We start from the raw sequence: 19857 nt of genomic DNA, 5'->3' as shown, positions 1-19857 counted from the left end.
TGATAGACACTGTTCATCAGTGTCCCATGGTACCTGGCAGAGTGTTGACTAGTCGCTTACTGCAAGAAAGGGCAAATACCTTAGCTGAGAGATCTTTTGTTGGAGTGCTTTCCTTATCTCCTTCTTCAAGGGATATGCTGTCTTTGAGTCCCATGAATGTAACCAAACAGCAAGAGGAGATATTGTGGCAAGTAATACTGGACCACCTTATGTCCCTAGAGAAACTTGTTCCAAACAGAAGAAATAATTTTTATTCACTCCATTGGCAGCTGAAATGTCATTGGTCCTTTCCAGATTAGCTGCCACATTATTTGATCCCCCTCAGCAATGAAGTTTTGAAAGACCTAGAGTGGTGGCTATCAGGCCATAATGTCCTTCAGGACGTCTCACTGAGCACCCCTTCCCACTCTCCCGGAGTTACTTCTGTTCTTAGTGCATCATGCAAAGGTTGGAGAACTCATCAGGGAGGAAAGTTCACTTCAGGGACTTGGCCTCTGAAATTGAAGAGGGTGTACATCAATGTGCTAGAGATGGAAGCATCGTGGCTAGCACTTCAGACCTTCCATCAATGTCTGAACTGTAACTTGGTGGTTTGTTACAAGCAACAATACAACTGTAGTGGCCTGCATCAACAAACGGCAGGAAATGGTCTCTCCTTCATTGTGCCAACTGGTCATCCAGATACACAAATGGGCATTGCCTCAGGTACTTCATTGACCACAAGAACTTTGTGGCAGACCAACTGAGCCGTCAGGACAAGGTCTTGGGGACAGAATGGTCTCTACACCAAGACAGCCAATGATCAATCTGCTCACTACCAGACTGAATTTGAGTCTGCCTATCTGCTTTAAGTTTCAGACCCATAGTCAACGATGCAAGATGCATGTCAGAACCCATGGGATAACATGGATGCCTACATTTTTTCCACATAGACTCCTCTGCCAGGTACTCAAGAGTATTCATGACCCCAGGCCTTTGCATGACGCTGGTAACCCCTCTCTAGCCACACTCCAAGTGGTACGCAGGCCTACTATTGCTCCTGATAGATGTCCTGAGAGCCTCGCCCCCATTGCCCACTATTCTGTTGCAGCCATACTTTCGCAGGTATTGTTGAGCAGTGCCTAAGTGCTATTTAAACTAAAATAAAATTAATGGTTTGTAATGAAAAAATTCAAATTCCAAAATGAAAATTGATCTTTCAGAAGCACTTAAAAGAAAGACACCCTATTTCTAAAGACCAGGGGGATAATCATGCATGCACAAACCTACCTGGAGGAGCAAATCTTTTTCTTCCTCATTCTGTTTTGGAAGTGCAGGATTTTCTTAGACAACACACGAAAGGCTAATGTAAAAATTAATGCATTTATATGAAAAATGAATTTTACTTTTTAAAAATTTGATATTTGGTTGTATGTGTTTCATTCCAGGAATGGTTTTTGCCCTGAGTGTAAGTCAGTCAGCTGAAGAAATGGTTCTGCAGCATCATGAGTTTATAGCAGCCAGTGTTGTTAAAAGGTTGTGATGCTTAATTACTGGAATCCTTATATTAAGGTTTGTCCAATTATGTCTGAAGTCCAAGTACCGTATATTGTTTACATTCCTCTGTGTTGCAGTTTTATGATAATGCCATCTTCTGTATCATTCATAAAAGGAATGTTGTAGCATTTATAAATCTTTGTACTCTATGTATCTGGAGATTCAGTTATTTTATTCATGGAAAGATAAAGGGATTTATGTAATATGTATGAAGTACTGATTGTGATATTTGTCACATTATTTTACTAGAGTCACATTAATGGTGCCAAAAAGTTTATGTGGGTAAATTTGTTTTCTTTCCATAATTTTTTTAGTTAAGAAAATTTAGTGAAAATCTTGGATTTGCTTGATACAGTTGCTCTACATGTACAGTTTAACCAGAATGATATCATTTTTTTGTGAATGCAAAATATCATAAGATAGTATGGTTAATATTTACTTGTTAACATTGAAAGGTTAGTGGATGTGATTTAATTACAAGCAATAGATGGTATGTAATGCAGCTGAAGGTAACTTGTGTCCATATAATTGTGGTTTTGTATCTTGTGTATAGAAAATATATTGTTATACATGAGTACTTATTCTCTCAGTTCTCCATCAGGATAGCTGTACATTTTGCACTATAAGACTAGTGCATACTGCTGTAGACAAAACAGTTTGTAACAAAGATATTTTGTTGAAGACTATTCAGATTATTACTTCTCTTTGGATCGCTGTTGCACTAATGCACACTGCTTTTGACAGCTGTCAGGCTAATTATCAGGAGTAGTGCATGCCAGTCCTGTATCAGAATACAGAGAAGCAATCATTCTGTCAATATGTAACAGAATACAGTATAAATCACACTACTTTGCATGGAGCAGTGTACGACAGCCTAAAAGTATCTGTGATCTGCCGCTTCATGCTGTTGCTTTTTTTCTTACACAATTAGCCAACTTTGGGTTTTTTATGTTTAAGGATGACCTTAAGAGGAACAGTCCATTTTTTGTATGACAAAGCCTGTGTCACACATGATTGTAGTCACATCTCTGTTGTAATGTTGTTTGAATGTAAACTGGTGTCCACAGGAGGGGTCTTTCATAAGAACAGTTGTAGACTTATGAACAGCATTTCTGTAGTATTTTAAGGACTTTATTTTGGCAATATTCTCTTTGGTGTAACATGTGTATTCTTTATAGCATTACTTTAGTGACTTGGACAACTTGATATTAGTGGAAAATGATCCCTGTGGTGCAGCAGCAATGGGTTATAATGAAACCCAAATGCCATGGGAGTGAGTGAGTTTAATTTACACACAACAACACAAGTAATTTTTCTCAAGCCAGCATGAATTTGAAGTTTCCTCACTAGATTGACTAGGTAATGGCATGCAGATCAGTATTTGGAGGACATCAGAAGCAACATTCAAAGATATATCCTGGCCATTTACCACTGTTGTTCTTTCACCAGTAATTTTATCACTCTTATCTAAATGCTGTGTTCCTTCTTGAAATCGTAGACATTTACAAAGAAGTAATTGGCATTTGCTTCTTTCCCTTTGAAGACAAACTGAGAAAAAAAGAATTTTGTCATCAAATGTTAGGGGCTAAAACTGAGCTTATTTTGGGTTTTTATGTCAAGCGTTTAATGTACTGTATTTACAGGATTAAGATTTCACAAATGCCTTTTCCTTCAGGTCAGTACTAGGAGAGCCTTTGCTGAAGTTCTGTTTTCTGTTTAAGTTAATATGGTAATGACACATGAAAATTTCATTAGATACTATGATGGAATGCCCAAGTCAGGTACTGTAATTTAATGAAAATCCACTTTGTGATTTTCTGTGATTGGCTAGTGAAACGAAAATGGTTCTCCCACATTGTGGAGGATATTTTTAATATGAAATAAGTAAAAACCCTACTCTAAATCAGTATAGCAGGAACATTTTGTTGCTGCCATATATTGCAATGCTAATGGTAATTTTGGTACATGCTTGTTTATATAGCAATTTTTTCAAGTTATCAGAATGTTGCCTAAAGGAGTAATGAAAATCTCTAGTGTTACCTAACTTTACAGCTAATCAAATTTATAGTATTAGGATTCTCTACCAGTTTTGAAGGAAATTTTCTTTTTTATTCCACTGTGTGCTGTGTGAGAAGACGAGGTGCTGTTGTTATAAATAGTAATGAGGGATGTTTCAAAATCCCTTCAGAAAATTCCATCCGCAAGACATTGCTCCTTGAAGCCAGATGAACGAGTTCATCCAAAAATTTTTCGGAGCATGAATTCTCAAGATTGATATTAAATGTTACATGTACATTCATGTGCATTTTTCTCTGCTTGCCATTATAAGGCTCTGGGTTCGTAGTTATGCGTTTGCTGTATTTTCATTTTGATCTTGTCTTTAATGGGGTCAGGTTGTGAATAACTTCAAGACTAGAGTGTTCATTATGTCATTCTACAGTACATGTAGATTATAAAACTATCCACAATCAGTGCTGTATTCACTCTTCAAATCAGTTTTAATTCTTTTTTCTTATAAGCCTCTGTTAGCACACTATACAGTATCTTGGTACTTGTGACTTCCTGGAAAGATAGTTAGTTGCTTTTGATTGTAGCTGAACTTTTGATTTTTCTGTTTGTTTTTATTTCCCATGGTTCTTTTTGAATGCTAATACTGTGACACACCCATACAGTTAAGTGTATGTGCATGGTGTTTCCTTTACAGAAGATGACTACACTCTAAAGTATCTGGAAACTGATACTTTACGGTTGCTTTTGATACCTTCTTTTATATTTCTCCTTCCAGCCCATACTTCTGCTCATAGTAGTGAGTTTCCTGTGTCATGTATCTACAAGAGTGTTTAAACGAAAAAGTAAAATTACTGCGTATTCTATATGTAATTATATATGTATTAAACATTTTCTGCAATTGCTTTAAGTATATTTATGTATGTATCTTTCACAACCAGCCAGTTTGAGATTACTGAACTGTGACAGTCCTGTTGTGAAATTGTAAATAATTTTTATATTAATGAGGTCAAGAAAAGAAGCAGTTCTTGAATTTTTATAAATCTGTTTTTCATAGACAGTTGCAAGTTTTCATACAGATGGGAGATGGCTTGGGCACTATTATCTAACTTGAAAACAGGTGGAAGGTTGTATAAGTCAGAAAAGATAGAAGAAGGAAGAGAACAGCAAAATTTGGCTGTAGATAAATAAAAATGGCCACCAAATATATGCAATCCAGGGATTGCTGATTTCCTCAGAGTAAATAGGTGGTGTGATAGGAATGAGAGGTTGACTAACAGGCTTACCAAGTACAATCAAAGAAATGGAATTTGTTGCAATAGTAGTATGTACAAGTTCTTATGTGAGCACAGTACAGATAAGCTAGCTTGAAACAAGCTTTACTCTGCCAGTAGGCCATACAAAATGAAGTAGTTACCACTTGAGTATCATAGCTGCAATTACAATGTGAGTTACCCTGATTGTGGTAGATCTTCTTTCATAATATGCCAGAGAAGCTGCATCCACTACAATGAGATCAAATGTCATGTCAGTGATTTTATATCCTCTCCAAAACCTATCAAGTCCAGTACATGATTGGCAGGTTAATGAATTTAATGATTACATTAAAACATTAAACCCAATGGTGGATTGTGGTTTTCATTCCACACAAAAGTGATATTGTCTTAAATTGTCACGCTCATTTGACTCTTGGGTATTTAATCGATGATTTGCATGACTAGGTCCCAGAATGCAGAACAACACATACAATTAAGCATATTTTATGTCATTGGCCAGTTGACAAGCAACAACAAATATCAAGTACTACTGGAAAAAATCCTAAAAGAATTTTTTCATAATCTTCAACATTTTCAGTTTATCCAATGACTAAATTTTTTAATATGAAAAGCTATACTAAGAACAAACCCTGTGGCCAGCTCTATGAAAGTTAAGATCGTTAACTCAGTGGTCTGTGGTTTGTGATGCAAAGGGGGTCAGAAATTCCACTACTTGAGGTATTTTTATTCAGTGAAGTGTCTGAGTACATACCACATTACCTGTACTGTATTACTATTACTATACGATTATCAAGTTAATGTAACAGTAGTACACAGGTAATATTGCGGTGTGTAGGCTGGCACATTGCAAAGGGAACACAATTTTACATTTCACCTTCACAGGTTGGGGAGGTGCATTATTTTGATTTTGGCGGGGGATTTTAGTACGAGTTCAAAACTTTTGATGGCTTCTACTGCCCTCTCACTGTACACCATGTGTTTATGGTTGTGCATTTTAATATAAAGGGGATGTGGTTTTTTTTAATATTTTCTTTTATTCTTTATAGGATACCAGGATTTCCTAGGAGCAGAGTCTGTGTTGAAAACTTGGTGATTTGAAGTTACTTCTTGTTGTACTTTAGTCTTGCATAGAACTTCTTGTATGGCTTGATCTGTCATCAGCACTATTATACGTAAAAAATGGTTATCTGATTGAACAATTTTATGATCTTAATGCAAAGTAAACTTGCAAAAGCTGGTACCCTTTCCTTCAGTACACTTGGGAATTACTGTGGGAAAGCTAAGAACTTTTTAAAGATTAGCAGGAAGAATGAGTTACAGTGAAAGCTTGTGTTCATTAAAACTTATGATAGCTTATAATGCCCTCTCACAGTACAATACATAATGTGGTTATGGATGTGCATTTTATTATGAAGGGGATATATCTTTTGAATATTTTTTTTAATTCTTGTACTTCAGTCTTGCAGAGGACTTCATGTATGGCTTGATCTGTCATCATCACTACTGTATGTAAAAATGATTAATGATTATCTTATGAAACACTTTGATGATCCTGATGCAAAGGTAAGCTTGCAAAACGTGGTACCCTTTCCTTCAGTACACTTAGGAATTACTGTGGGATGTGGGGAGTCACTAACTTTTTAAAGATGAATAGGAAGAATGAGTTACAGTGAAATCTTATGTTCATCCATGCTTCTTGATCAATGACTGTTCTGGATTTACTTTATCAGGTGGTACATTTGATAAGTGTTGTGACATTGTTCCAGGTCCATGCATTGTTTGCATTAATCAAGATTCTTTATTCACATTCAGTCAAGTTTACTGAGTTTAGCATTCACTGTGACGTTTGCTTGGGTCAGGCTGTTGGCGTAGTGCTGAATGTGGTTTTCTGGTTGTTGGATAAATTTTTCCCAGCTCCAGTGGATGGGAAAAATTATAAATGGTTGTGATGTACTAACTACTACTCCTCATACCCAGTAAAATGGATATGTACAGTTAAAGGAGAAAGGCTGAAATATTCTGAAATTCAAGAAACTTAGGCTTTGCCACCATCCTCCCTGTCATGAGAGACGTTGCCTCTATGGACAAAACTGTACAAGATGGGAAGACTTACATGACACATTTTCCCATTGTGGTTTATCTGGTAAGAGAAAAACTTGTGTACTTGGAGTAGAACTGTTAACAAATAAAGCAAAAAATTTGAAATTTTAGGTGCATAAGCTGGATAGCAGATCATGTTTAATGACTTTCCTCCACTTACCAGCCATCTAACAGATTTCCTGTCTTAAAGAATCAGATATCAAGGTAGTTCAGCTCTTATTCAAAATTGTGCCTCTAGTTCATTGTTGTTGATGAAGCTATGAACGATTTGATACCCATTAACCTTGTGAGTCATTTTCAGATGGAAATTATTATTTTTTGTCCTTTGTTCTGGCAGACAGAGATATATCATCTTTCTTATACCCAAAGGATGTATACTTCCAAGTGCTGGTTATTTATCAAAAAATTTGTGTATTTTGTTTGGAGGTATATCAGATACTAGAGCAGGCAACACTTCTGTAGACTATTGTTTGCCCCTACTTTCCCAGAGTGTCTTGCTGGTTAGTTGTTGCAACTTGTTGTGGTTATAAAGAGATGGTAAAGACAGCTGCTGCACTTGGGTTCTTTTCTGTTTTCATCCAGTTTAATGCATACTTGGGTTACCCCTCTGTTCTCAAAATCTTGCGGCCGTGATGTTTCCGGAAGAGCTTTAAGGGGTGTTACTATATTTTCATCTTGCTTCCATTTCTCATTATAAAGAAAGAAAATCTTTGTTGACCATTACTGTGATCATTTTCAAGGCTTGTTACATATACACTGAATAATTTCATGTTACTGATTTAAAAATGATCCAGAAAACCTTATTTTTGGGATTAATAATTTTAAAATGATGCTGAAACCCTTATTTGTAGGATCTTTTTCTTTTTAGTGAATAATGGAAAGTCAGTCTAATGTGTAAAAGAAAAATTATTTGAATTTGTTTTTTAGCCTGGTTTATTTTTTTCCAGATTTTGCTCCGGTTTACTCATAATATTTTTTAACAGTACTCTAAGTGCTGATCAGGAAAAAAGAAAGCACACTCTCTGTTGTGCATAGATTGGTTAAGTCATATTTTATATGAATTTGCTCTAGTTTTCCTGGAAAAATAATTGCTTTCGCTTTACTCTTCACATTTGCTTTCAAAAAGCAGTGTAGGGATGATAGATGATAGGATGTGTAAGGTTGAGATTTCTGTTGAACAGCTTAACTTTGGATGACCTTACAGTATGTGAATACTGTACAGTTTTTTAAGTAGTTTTCCTTGCTTGAAAATTGCATCATTGAATGTGCATTAATCAATTTTTTGTAATGGTGAAAAGTTTTCAGCAATTTTAAGTGGTTTTTATCATTTAATTAGGGGTATTTTTTGTTCAGTATGCAGAGGTGGCAATGATTTATATTACCACTGTATTTTTTCAAATAATGTATTGATTTGCATGTGGTGCAATATTTTTACTTGTATCTTCTGTGAAGATATGACATTTAGAAGTCTAAAGATTCTTTGGTGAATTGCGCTATTCCAGTTTTTATCCTTGCATCAAGCATGCTATTATATGGTATGTGTCTTATTTTCCAAACATTTATGTTGTGCATCTGTGTTGCAGGTAATGCTGATATATTGTAGTTGATGTACAACATAAACTGGAGTGTTTGAGTTCATTTTAATGAAAAGAGTCTGTCATAAACTATCTTGTATTTTCTTACTACCTTTTATTTCTTATCTTTTTTTTTTTTTATAAAACCTGGAGAATAATGCAGAGGATTTAAGTATGTAGTCCGCCCAATAATGTATTAAGTACTAGCTCGTTTTTCCATACTGTATTATATTTAAGAAAAAGATATCAAATCTGTCATCTTTATAATGCGACTGTCTGAGTCTGTTAAGAATAGGCTATAAACATATCATTTTGGTCATTGGTGCTGTGATACACATTGGATTATCTTTAATAGTTCTGTGAATATTTCATGGTTGAATTCAATTGTTATCTTACTGTATAAAACATAGTATTTTTTTGAGCACAAAATACTGTACTGCATAATGTAATGTTTTGCTTTTATTAATGCAAGTACTGTACAGAATATTTAAATACTGCATTGAAAGTTTTAAATCTTGGTTAGGCTGCAGATCATTTCTTTTGGCCTTGAGAAGGTCATTTAGACCTTTAATGTTGGTTGATAAATCATTTGAACTTATGTGAGAACTGGATTTAGTGATTAAACAATATTTTACAAGTAGATTTGATTTTCGTATTTCCACTTAACTTATGTCTGATATTTATGTTATTTGGCATACTTGAGTTTTAATATTATAAATTATATTGCTTCATTGCTGGTAAAAACTTTAAACTGATGTAATTCAGGTTCCCAAGTTTTTATGTACTAAAATTCTGCCTTGACATGTTCACCCTTTAACACTACTGTTTCTACAGTTATGGAGGAAGCATTGTAATAAGATTAATTTTTTTATGATAAGCAACCAACCTTTGGATAGACAGTGTTTAGTTTATCAGCAAGTGTGTGTGTTGAAATTACAATTACTTTAAAAACATTAGCACTAAGTAGACTTACACTTGTACACATGCATGACTCCAGCAAGTATGTAGAGAACATTACAGTATGTGAGATTGCTTCAGTGTTGTAATAGTATATACATTTTTTGTTAGTAATTAATCTTAAAACTTTTATTTATAGAGACTGTGATTAGTGAATTCTGTATAATACAAGTGTGATATTTAGGATTATGTTATTCAAATGGAAATATAAAGAAAAGGTACTGTACTGTGGAGTTAACTTTCTTTTCATGATTTTCTTGTATGGCTCTTAATTTGAATTTGGTTGGATGACTTGATAATTATAAAAAAGAGGAAAGAATGAAAGAATAAATGTGCTAAGCAGGTATAGATGGTGTTGAGTTGTCTGCATTTTGGGATATTGTCTGCTTATGTCAATTTGTGAGTCATGTGATGAAAATGCCTGGGTATTTGCCTTCTATGAAATATTGTGCAAGGATATGAATAATTGCCTGCTTTATGGTTTTCTGTTAACACATTTGGTGGAAATGTAGCTTCACTAGGGGAGATAGAATAACAGCCTCAGTATGTAGGTTTTCAAGCGAAAAAGTGTTTTGATGTTGAAAGATAGGTCTTTTCTTTCTCATGCAGGTAGCGATTTTGCAAAAGTAAAAATAAGAGGGAATTTAAGTCCATTTTAATACACAAAGTTTGAAATAATTTATGCTTATTGTATACACATCCCTTGCTATTACTTAGGATGCCTTCTGTCTAGACCTTCTGTTACACATCTCTAATGCAAAGACAGGTTAAAAGCAAGAGCATTTTGCATGCGTGAATTGAGGCTTCTGCTACTGGGTATTATTAAAATTCTAAGTGAGTTTAACAAGACCACTGAGCCATTTGTAGACTTTCATGGGGCCAGAATTATTTGTTCTTGATTAAGAAGTGAAAATTATAGTAAGACAGAATTAAAGAAACTGGACAGTAATGGAACAACTGAAAGTGAAAGGCCCCACTTTGCTCATTTTCAACAGATATTCAGGATTCAGAAGACCATCTGTAATCTTAGCCACAATTATTTCTCATGAACATTTATCAAATGTCATTTTGCTTAATTAATTTACAGTATTATGCTTGTTGATGTTGTAACTCTTATGAGTGAATCAGCAGATTGACACTAGAATAGAGCTGATTTTATTAATAGCATGCATTTATCACCATACAAATGGAGCAAGGAAGTAAAGAATCAGCATTATTTCTTTTATGTATAAGAAGAAAACAAATGGGATCTCTGTCTGACCTCAGGATATTTTAGCCTTTTCAAATGTATAACCATGTATACATTATTAAATTTTTTAACTTGTACCTTATTTATTACAATTCTTGCTGCTCACAAACTGAACATTGCAGACAAATGTTTTGTGCAGTTAGGCATGTCAGGAGAATTAAACATTGATTGATTGTTTTTGTGTTATTGCACGGTAGTGCACATGCGCATGAATTTTCTATACGCAAAATGCAAGATATATATAATTAAAGGTAATATTACTGTAGTTGTTTATTTCATGTAATTCTCACATTTGGAAGGAGCATTGTTTTAGACAGTGCTGTTAAGTACCATAAAGTTTTGTGCATTTGATTGAATGGATAGTTGGTAACAAACTTTAGTAGTGAAATTATAATACAACTTTATAGCTCTTACATAAGTAGGAAGTAGATTGTGTCCTGCCATAAGATAGACTGAATCAGAATAATAGTTGTTGCTCATGAAATTTTCAGTGCCTCTCTGTACCTAATACTAGTTTTAAGCCCCTATATTTATATCAGTGAAGCATGAGAAACAGAGTTGTGTTCGTACAAAGATACAAACCATTGCCTTCGTTTTGCAGTTACTTTTGTAATTCAGAGAGCAAGCTACGTAGGTGTTTATGTAATTTGAAAGCATTTATTTCTAGGATGGTAAGGACTGCTCCTCAGGTGAGTTATGCCCTTACTTTCCTTACTCCTTCAGTCATGGTTGTGCTTCAGTCTATAGTGACTGCATATCTAACCAGTCCTTTATTTCTAAATTGAATCCTTATGTTGCCACTACTTATGTATACTTGTTTCATCTCTCTTTCTGTAGGTGCTTACATCACTCAGTTTTGTTATTTCAAAGGCAATGGGTGCTCATTATTCCAGTGCTTTCCTTCAAACAGGTAGTGCCATAGCATGGGAGTAGCCTGTTGCTTCTGTGTAGATACTGTAGTTCCTGTCTTCATCTGCAAGAATCATACTTCTTTACACACAGTTCTTCATTGTAAGAGCTTATGTAGGCTTATTTGAATAAAACCAATGCTATCTTGAGTCCAAAAAGAAAAGAACCATCATCACTTTGGTGTGATTTCAGTAGGAGTCAACAACTGAACTAATGAATGAATAGATGGAAGAAATTCTTGATAAGAAATATTGTCAGATTCCAGTATTTTCAGTTTATCAAGTAGATCAGTTTTAGAGGATTTCTAATTTATTTTACAATAATAATAATAATAATAATAATAATAGATTTTGACTTAGGACAAACCATGGTCTCCCCGGGTCTCCATAAGATAGACCAGCACAATTGCAAATAATTCTCTTATAGTTCTTGGCCAGAATAATACTTGTTGGCACAGTGATAGAATATAAAGGACTCAGGACAGGAGGGCTCTATCTCCTTTCCTACAATGACTGCCTCGGCTTTTATGTCTCACTTGCACAGATGTGACTACAGTATATTTCAGCCATCTTCATTAAACACCAGGTTTGTGCAAGATAGGTGTTCACCCCAATCCCATGCCTTTTTGTCAAGGAAAGTGGGTGGATTTGAGGACATATAGCAGCTACTAACAATAGATTTTTCCTACATCAAAACCTTTTTTAGATAGCGTAGCCACTGTTCGTCCTCAAAGGAGCTTACAAAAGAAATTGACAAGTGATGAAATGGCTTAGCTCCTAATAAATAAATCCCAACAACCCAGATTAATTTTTGGTCTGAGGTATAGCCACAGGTTATTAACTATTTTCTTTATTCCGGATACCCATAGGGGTTGGTAATAAAGAACGGGAAACAAGACACAAACCAATACAGTACTGTACACTGTGTGTATTATTCTTTGTGGTTCGAAGGTGACCTACCTAATTATGTCGGGTCTGGCTGCGGGATTATTGCACCTTCCCCAGCAATATCTCTGCATGACCACGACCCTCATGGCAATAGTGTTTCAGGCATTTCTTATTCAAGGTAAACTCACAGGTTATCAACAGTTTTCTTTATTCTGGATACCATTTGGGTCTGGCAGTAAGGAACAGGAGACACATGAACCTATAAATGTATTATCCATTGTGATTCTACAGTGACTTACCTAATTATGCCAAGTCTAGCTGCAGGATTATTGCGCCTTCACCAATTCAGGAATACTGTCTCTAGTAACCACTCAGCACACTTGAAGACTTCTTTGAAGGGAACATTTCCAAAGAAAGTTAAATATTTACTCACCTTTTGGATGTCATGCAAGTTAGGAAAGGAGTGAGGGTCTGCCATTTTAATGAGGGCCACTAAAACAGTTCTCACCCATGTAGAGAGAGTGGTTTGTCTGTGCTAAGATGTAGGAAAAATAGGAACATCTGGGACATTTGCTTTGACATCTAAGTAAACCTTGAGTATTTGAACCGGGCATCATATTTTATATGAAATATTGAATTCCTTTATCGGAAAAGGGGATTTTCCCTTTAAAAAGAACCTTATTCTTGGCCAGGAGACAACAACAAATGACAACTAGGTGTATGAGTGGTGAAATCCTGTCCTTGTCTAAGAGAACCCAGTACACATATCCAAGCTCCTGATGCCAAAGCAGTCAAGAAGACTGCCTTTTGCAGCATATGAGTTGTAATTGTATTGGGCCCATGAATTGAGGGATGACAGAAGTCTAAGAACCTTATTCAGGGACCAGGTAATGGGAAACCTTGCAGGAGCTGAGCTTTGCAGTGTAAAATACTGGAGAATGGAATTAACAATTCCTATATTAGAGTAAACTCCAAACCATAAGGCAAGGGTTCCGCCAGTGCTGCCTTGTATGCCATGATTGTTGAAATAGCAAGGCGATTGACATCAAAAGATAATAAAATGTAAAACTTTTTTAACAGATTTCAACTGGGCTCTCGGTGTGGAGATAATCTAACCACATTTTCCATACAGACTGGTATGTTGGATAGATGAAGTCCATAGCTTTTGCGCTAGGTACCTATCAATGTTAGGAAATAATCCTCACAGTAGACTAGAATTAAAACTCCAAGTGGAGGTCACGGCTCAGGAAGGAGGATGCTTGGACAATTTCACCTCCTATCTGGGATAGGACAATGGACAGCAATGGAGTCTATTCTTTTGCCTGTTGTTGAAGAAATAAGGACCCAGTGACCGTTTGACTAATTCAGGGTTACTAGGCAAGCTGTTCTGTTGAAAGCTAGTAGATTGTTCAAAACTTTTGAAATCTTGGACACTGAAGGAAAAAGTATATCTTCCTCCATTTGTTCCAGTTTTGTAGGAGTGCATCTCTTGCTATTACCTGAATGTCCAGGTTCAGAGACACATACACTGGAAGTTAATGGTTCTTTCATTTGGGAAACCAGTTCACTTCCAGATTGTGAAAGCATGCTAGCAGTTACTGACTTGAGAGGAGCTCAGCATGAGCCTAACCTCTTTATATGACATTCAGTCATATTGTCTAGGACGAACAAAATATGGGTCCCTTTTGGATGTTTCAGTTTTCTGAGATGGAAAGACAGCCAATAGCCCCAGGTGACCATCTTCCCCCTAAGTGACAATGCTCCCAGTGGCCTTCCCTACCTGTTTAGGAGGTATCCATATGTATTATCACTCATACAAACAGTGGAGTCGGGTTGTCCTGTTTGCCAGAGACCCCTTCCAGGTCCATGGACAGAGTATCTTTCCAATCTCAGATGAAGATGATCACAAAGCCTTTTCTGGCATGTGAGAGCCAGACTCTGTTAAATCCTACGGTCACAATCTCAGGATTAGATCTACCACAGACCCAAATTGTAACAGGACCAGACTTCATTCCAGTTGTCATCTGGAAAAGCTGGGCTGTGCGAGGAATATTCTAGGCCCTTCCTTATTCTGGGTTGAGTGCTTTGGGGAGGGACAGCTGGCTGCAAAGTATAGCCCAACAAAGTCCCAGTCTCAGAAAAAGTCTGTTGGATATAAGGTGGGACTTATTCCTATTAAGAAACCTTTTGACTGGCGTCTACTTACTACCACTCTCAGGTTTTGTCAGCACTCTTCTCTGGTGGCTCCCCAGATTAGCCAGTCATCTAGGTAGGCAACCAGTTAAAATACCTCATTCCTGAGTCCTATAAAATAGGTACAGTATACATAAAAATTTATGCAAACAATATGTTTGTTCAAATTCAACAGGTCAAGGATCACCCTTTGTTCAGAGGCATGTTTTTTGGGGATGCTGAAGAGTGGTGGCAAATTAAGTTGTCTTTCTCTATGGTCCCCTTTTAAAAGGAAAAATTACTTTAGAGGAGGAGGAGGGTGAGACCATCTCTACCCTAGCCCATTGAGAATATATACTGTGTCCCACAAGGGGAGGACTTCCAATGCATGTTATGCTGTAGAAAAAAACCCGAACCATGCAAGTCCTATGGGGCTCCACCTCTTCCCTTCCTTGTAATACACAGCCCAGGAGATGACTTTTCTCTCCCCTGGTAGGAGCGTCTTGTTTGCTTTGAAAGGGGTGCTATTACTATTGTTGTCCTTTCTTCTGTTGTCTCAGGGATCCTTTATTAGTGTGTGGAGGCTTGTGTGGCTCTGATTCACACCAAGTTTTCTTAGGCTAAGGAAGAGGAAACTCTCAAGGGTATTGTTTGCCAGATCTCATTTTTCAAACAGTATATTGTGCAATTCTGTTGTCGGGCTTATTCAATGAGTCGTGTGACAACAGATTCTTCAAAAAGGGTCCCAACAGAGAGGGGAAGAAAGCAATAGGAAGGTTACATTGGAAAGTGAAATGTTGGAGCCCACCAATGCTTCCTTTCAAGACTTATTAACATGACACTCCATAAAGTTGTAGAGTGCTCCCAATAGGGTCCACATAAGTGTTTTGCTACTGCAGTGAACAGTGTTCTGGAAGACACTGGGAGCTCTTTAATAGGTGGAGCCTAGCATAAAATTCAGCCATGGCTATCCTGAGATTTTTCTTGTAGGGGTCCCATGTCTAATGGGAGCTTTTTCCTCTCATAAGGGAGGACAAATGTTTCTCATTCCTTTGTAGCACTATCAGGTACTGGGATGGTGGAGATAAATGGCTTTATTTCTGCCATAAATTCTCGTTTCCTGGTCACCCCAAAAATCTGAAATTTTGTCTTCACATGATTGATTGTTTTGAAAGTGAAGAGACAGAAGGCTGATGCCTCCCAGAGAGGTTATTGGTTCTGTGAAATATAATAATAATAGTAATAATAATGATAATAATAATATTGTTATTATTGTTTGCCAAAGCCTGTGTTACGTACTTCACAGTCTTGGGAATTGTGGGCCTGTATTTGAATGCACACTAATGAATGCTTTCATTTATTTATTTATTTGCTTTTTTTATTTGTTCATTTATTTATTTATTTATTTATACGGTTTTATGCTTTACTTTTTTAATGATATTTTGTACATTTTCATCCTTGATGCTCTTCTTTTTCATATGCTGTATGTACATTCTGTTCTGGGGAGGCATGCTAGATGACCTCTGAATACCCAATAGCAATTTCCCTTCAGTTGCTCCATGTGTCAAGTTATCAGAGGAAAAATCGTCTTTCTTCTTCACCGTATCTTATTGTTTAATTTCTTTTTGACCTTAGGAAAAGATAAAAACTTACCTGCAGGCACATCACCACAGTTTCTCGTTGAAGCTCCTGACTTCCACAAAAAATGTCATTTTACAGAATGTTGTCATGGAACAGTTTGAGCTTTGGCTGAATACAGCAACTGAAATCCTACCATACCTTTTTATAGCCTCATTCCCATACCTAGTTTATCACTTACATGGTGCCATACATTACACAGCATAGGTGATAATGAAGGTTCTTGGTAGTATCTCTTTGGCTCCAGCTGCATTGTTTTCAGCCATTTACTTTTTCATGAAAGAATTCCCTTTGATCTTGTTATTGGATATCTAAATGTAATTTTCCTCAGCTCCAATTTTCACCTAAAATTTAGAGCACTTCCTATGAGCAAGGCCTCTGAAAGTCTTGAAATATGACTCAGTGATCTAATTGAACTAATTCATAGTAATAATAATAATGCAGTCTCACAAAGTAAACTACTCGTGAAAGTAGAAGTTCATTTGTTTTTAGTACAACATTTATCTGGGGTTTTGCCTCTACCAAATGTAATAGCATATTGCATGTTATTCTAGTACAGTAATTGGTTCCATATGAGAAGTTTAGTCAGAAGACTTTGTCCTTCTTTCATCTTTATTCCAGATATCCATTTGAAAACAAAAGGCGAAGGATTGGAGGATATAGAAAGGTAGAGGTATACCAAATGAGTTATTTTCCTTACCTTCTGGGATAACAGAGACTTTATTTTTGCATAAATTCTTGAGACATCTTTGCCTTTGAAGTAACAAAAGTTTCACTAGTAAGTCAATGGTTTGTTTTCTACATATAGAATTTTTTTTTTAAAGAAATTTACACTTAGTGTGTGTGGTATTTTCCTTTTATTTGGAATTTTTTGTTTCTGAAATGAAACTAAAAACTGCTGAATCCTGATAATTCTAATAAGAGTAAAATATAACTATAAGAAGCAGTGTCTTTTATTGATAAAAGAAATTTCTTCAGTGTTTACTACTCTCCTTATAGGAACACAAACAGAAAATTGTTAATTGTATATCAGTTAGATTTAGTATATTGGTTAGATTTGTGAGATTCATGCCAGTGTCTCAGTCATTAAATAATTTCTACTTATTTACCACTTATTTAAAATTGTTACCAATAGCAGATTCTATATGTAGTTGTTTACTGTTTTTAGGTTTTCAACAAATTTTCTCCTCACTTTTAAAATGTTTAAGAAAATATGTTTAAGAAAATCCTTCTCCCTCCCTAACCTAAGACTGGCATGTGACCAGTGGATATGCTTGTGCTTTGTCTAAAGTGCATCAGTGTACGTGTTGTGATAAACAAAAGTAAATAAATCGTCTGTATGACAAAGGAGAATTAACAGTTTTTACCAAGATATCCTTGGGTAGATAAGTTATTAGACACTGCTAAATTACTTCCAGTAATTGCACAAGTATTATGTTTCTTCTGAAACTAAGCAGAGTCTTTATGGAGAGATACAGTAAAATTCCTAGGGATTATCTAGAGAAGATAAGCCTAATACCATTAAATGTATACAGTATATTAGTTGCACTAAAGATAAGGTTTCTTTTGGCATTATCAAGTAGGTTTCTAGATGGTATACCCATTTCTACATACCGCTAGTATCCACTATCCCATGTGGCACAAGTAGCAAGAGCTCTATGTCTCATTAAAAATGTAGGTTAATGATGAAAACAACTACAATTAATATGGGTATGTGTTTTCTTTTAGTCCTTATTTTCTGCTCAATCTTTTTATGAAGCCATTTTCGTTTGTGTATTCTGTGTTACCATTTGTGTGGTTAGACTGTATTTCATATTTTTCTTGGTTCCATAACCTTGATATACATTGAGGCATACCCTTCTTTTCTCATGTTCCATGGTTGATGTCCCTTTTTTTTTTTGTAAAAGTTTATGTGGACTGTGAGTAAGACGATAAAAGTTACCAGTTTTGGGACATGTTGATGACCATCTACAACTTAATAAATATTTTTTGTCCATTAGCTTGTACTGTACCAGAAATATAATAAATCAATCACAAATATTTGTACACAAGCATTTCTTAACGTTATATGTATTACTGTTTTTATGTAAACCACAAGAAATATGTTGTTCCTGTGTAAAGAAGTGCTATAATTTTGTGTTATATCAGAGGTGCTTTAAAATCTGGTACTTTTCCAGTAATAGTACACACCTTAAAACCATGTTAGTGTATGTAGTGTCATTTTGTGAAAATGACTGTAAGCCATTTAGCACTGTGAAATCCTCTATTGTCAATTATTTCTTGTCAGTCAGTGGTTGAAGTGCATAATCAGTTTTTTATCCATTTTCTTAAGAACACTTTTGTTCCATCTTTTTCATGAGGCTTAGATTTTTTAATGTAAAGTCCTTTGTATAAGATTCTTTCACTTTGAAGTGTAATAATTTTGTGAATATATCATGCATTCTTTGGTTGTGAAGAGGAAGAGTATTCTAGTCACTTCAATGAAAAAAAAAGCATTTTTGAAGCATTTCACTTCATACTTTTATCAACTTATTTTGTACAACTGTGAACATATTTATTGGTGATCAAAAGTGCTAAATCATATACAGTAGAAGATTTAATTGTTATAACATAATGTGTGTTTTAAAGGGTACATATGATAGTCTTCCAAATTTTTTCATGTCATACCTGTATTGCTGAAAGTAGAATTTTTTTCCATTATACAGAGTTTGTTTTGCTGTAATGTTTGTGAATACGGTACGTTTATTCTCATATTTTTGTGTATATTGATGTAAATGCTGTACCAGAAACGTGTGTACACTTGTGTGTATGTGAATGTCTCCACAGTAGAGTTTGATTTCAAGTCTGTATATGCATCACATAGAGATTTAATTCTTGACTAGACTGGATGTCAGATTTAATAAAATATAAGAAGGCAGAAGCTTTTCCCTATCACTATTATTCAACAACATCTAGAAAGTTCATGTTAACAATGTCCAGAAATTTCATCATTCTTCAGCAAGTGATATAGAAGTTAAAACAGGTGATAATCATTATTATTAGTTGACTGGGCATCTTTCTCATTGCCATATGTCTTGTCTACTCAAATTCTAAAATGTGCTTTCCTTTTTTAAGTTTTTTGGTTTGGTAAAAAAATCAAAATCAATCCCATACAATATTTCATATGCATTGTTGAAAAAATCAAAATCAGTCCAGTATTTAATATACATTGTGTGCTTATAGTGGACTTGATGGCAATTAATCATGTTATTTATTTATATGGTTTTTATTGTTGCTTAAGTAAATTAGCCACCAGATTCTTGACTTGTGTGTCAACATTATGTCCACCCATTCTACCACTTGCAGATCCAGGGGGTGGCACCTGGGCACCTGGCCCCCGCCCCCATGAAAAATGACAAAATAATAATATTGAAGATTTAGATAATAACATAAGTGATAAATATAAAAATGGGGAAAAAAATAAAAAATCCATTATAGAAATAATAAAATTTAGAGAAGAAATAATAATAACAAATTATTAATAATAACAATAATCTTAATGATAATAACAA

The 19857-nt window shown here is 35.3% G+C and overlaps 1 protein-coding gene across 1 annotated transcript in view; it reads left to right on the top strand.

The window, feature by feature from the left end:
* LOC136833202 (integumentary mucin A.1-like) overlaps nucleotides 1–19226 on the top strand; it is a 49425-nt gene extending 30199 nt beyond the window's left edge. Inside the window, exon 6 of the mRNA XM_067095067.1 lies at nucleotides 1428–19226. The gene's annotated coding sequence lies outside the window, so the exon portion shown is untranslated. The remainder of the gene's footprint in view (nucleotides 1–1427) is intronic.
* Nucleotides 19227–19857: the final 631 nt, after the last annotated feature.

This window comes from Macrobrachium rosenbergii, chromosome 51, assembly GCF_040412425.1.
Source record: "Macrobrachium rosenbergii isolate ZJJX-2024 chromosome 51, ASM4041242v1, whole genome shotgun sequence".
Classification (NCBI taxonomy): Eukaryota; Metazoa; Arthropoda; class Malacostraca; order Decapoda; family Palaemonidae; genus Macrobrachium; species Macrobrachium rosenbergii.
This window is presented reverse-complemented; position numbering and strand designations above follow the sequence as displayed.